The sequence below is a fragment of the Lipotes vexillifer genome, unplaced genomic scaffold (assembly GCF_000442215.2).
Source record: "Lipotes vexillifer unplaced genomic scaffold, Lipotes_vexillifer_v1.1 scaffold575, whole genome shotgun sequence".
In the NCBI taxonomy this organism is placed as follows: domain Eukaryota; kingdom Metazoa; phylum Chordata; class Mammalia; order Artiodactyla; family Lipotidae; genus Lipotes; species Lipotes vexillifer.
The window spans coordinates 1,815,960-1,818,551 of NW_006780198.1; the positions used below are offsets into that span (position 1 = coordinate 1,815,960).

The 2,592-nt window shown below is 38.8% G+C and overlaps 1 protein-coding gene and 1 pseudogene across 2 annotated transcripts in view; one reads left to right on the forward strand and one right to left on the reverse strand.

Moving 5' to 3' along the window:
- CAMTA1 (calmodulin binding transcription activator 1) overlaps window positions 1-2,592 on the forward strand; it is a 927,002-nt gene that overhangs the window by 511,414 nt on the left and 412,996 nt on the right. The gene's annotated exons all lie outside the window — the stretch shown is intronic.
- LOC103086808 (dnaJ homolog subfamily A member 1 pseudogene) overlaps window positions 1,884-2,592 on the reverse strand; it is a 1,334-nt pseudogene continuing 625 nt past the window's right edge.

Here is a 2,592-nt window from a genome sequence, read left to right on the forward strand (position 1 = left end):
CCTCGACAAGGGGAGAGGCCACAACAGTGAGAGGCCCGCGTACCCAAAAAAAAAAAAAAAAAAGTAATTTATTACAAAAATGCAACCAGTATAAAAATGTATAGATAGTAAAAGTCCCCCCTAAATCCAGTGAACACACACGCATTTTCACACACACTCTAAAAAGGTATCATTTTTAACCAGCAATATAGTGTGAACTTTAAATCAACACAGTTAAATATATTTTAACAGCTGTACAGTAGTTCCTTGCAGGGACTTAACCTACAACGTAACCTAGTTATGTTGTTTCCAGATTTTTTTCTATCCACACGTCAATGATTATCCTTGAACAGTTTTTATGTACTTAGGATAAATCTCTAGGAGTGGTATTATAGGTTAAAGGACTTTCATATTTTTAAGATTGTTATGTATTTTTTTATTAAAGAATTTTTTTTTTGGATGGGGACCATTTTTAAAGTCTTTATTGGATTCGTTACAACATTGCTTCTGTTTTATGTCTTGGTTTCTTGGCCACGAGGCATGTGGGAATCTCAGCTCCCCGACTAGGGATCAAACACGCACCCCACCCGAACCCCGCCCCGCGTTGGAAGGCAAAGTCTCAACCACTGGACCACCAGGGAGGTCCCATATTGTTATATCTTTTTAAACTATAAATTATGCAAACTTTGAACGAATAATACAGGATAAAGAATTGAGAAGGTAGAAAAGCTATACAGTAAAAAGTAAGTCTCCCTTCCCCGCTTCCCACCCTCTGCCTCACCGAATCAGCTCCCCAGAGGCCAACATGTTACAATTTCTCATGGATCCTTCCAGTGATGGACACTTTTTCCTTTCTTTTCTCTTGCCCAAATGTGGCATACTTCATACACATATTGCGTCTTGCTTTTTCAATGTAACACTGTAACCTGTATTAGATTGGTTTCCATTGGTACGTAAAGAGCTGCCTCATTCTTAGTAAGTGGTATTATTGAGCAGCTACTGTGTGCCTAGCATCGTTCTAGGTGCCAAAGACAGAGTAGCCCTTTCTGATACACATTCTAGAGAGGAGAGATGGACAGTAAATGATGAAAAAATGTATATAGTATGTCAGATGGTGGTGTGCATCATTAAGAAAAATAAAGCAGAAAAAAACGGCATAGGAAGTGGGTGCAATTTTAAATTGGGAGATTAGGAAAGACCCACTGAGAGGGTGATCCACGAGCAAAGAGCTGATGGAGCAAAGGTCCCTGTGGAACTCCAGGGGAGAAGCTTTCCTTTACGACAGCAAGGAAAAGACTTGAGTTGGGAGCTGGTAGTCAACAGAATGAACGTACCACACTTATTTAATCAACACTCTGCCGATAGATAAATGCTGAATTAAATTACATTCCAAGCAACATCATATGAAGGTGTCTGTTTCCTCACATTCTTACCTAAACATTATCCTAATGTACTGTTTTATTCACGTGGTTCTGGCATAGACAAGGAGTTATCCTATAGTTTTACTTTGCATTTATCTTATGAAGAAAGTTGAATGTATTTTCTTTTTCTATGAACTATGTATTCACATATTTATAAAATTTTGCATTAGATTGTTGGTCTTTTTCTTATTGGTTAGGAGAAGCTCTTTATATATTACAGAAATTAGCCCTTTTTTCTGTAATATGTATCTTAAATAATTTCTAAGTTTTTATTTGATTAAAAAACTTTGTATTCTACCTGTTCAAAAAACATTTTTTTGAGCTTTTATATTCGAGTTTATTCTTCATTTAACTTTTAAAACACTACTATAGTTGAATGTTAAAACAAACAGTAGCAAGTAGTGAGCATATTATGATTATAGTCCTTCACTCAATCACTACTGCAAATAAAATGCCAGCAGTGAGTGTTATTCAGTGGCCCCATTAGGAGGTCTGACACTGAACACCACCCCGGAGATGATGTTCATCATCCTCATATGCTTCTCCATTGCGATGGCGCCATCTTTCCTGATTTGGATCAAAGTCCACTAGTTCTGCCTGGTCCCTTTCATCAGTCTCTTCTACTTCCTTCCTCTCAGGTAGGAGTTTTTCCAGCACAGAGAGTTTATCAGGGGAGAGAAAGCCATTCTCAGGAAAGTTTACCTTAAATTCAATGATTAGGCGACCTTTTTCATATGGTCTACGATAAATTGGCATGACTTCATTTAGCACACACTTGATACCTCCATGCTTGACAATCTGACCTGGATGAGAAGTGATGACTGTGGTTCGGTTGTCAGGAGTAGACATTGGCTTTTGGAAGCCACACAATGCCTCAACCAGCTGTATGTCCATACACATGAAAAGGTCTTCTCCTTGTCGAGTAAAAACAGCACGGTCCTTCTGATCTAAAACGATGATAATATCTCCTGGCTCGAGTCCTGGTTCTTGGTCTCCTTCACCACGGAATGTTATCTTCTGGCCATCTTTCATGCCTATGTCAATATGAACTTCTAGAATTTTCTTCTCTTGAACTATCTTCCTTCAACTGCAGCTTTTACGTCTATCTCTAGGACTGATCTGCTCTCCATGGCCCCGGCACTCCACGCAGACAGACTGAATCTGCTGAACCATTTCTGGTCCTATCTGATGA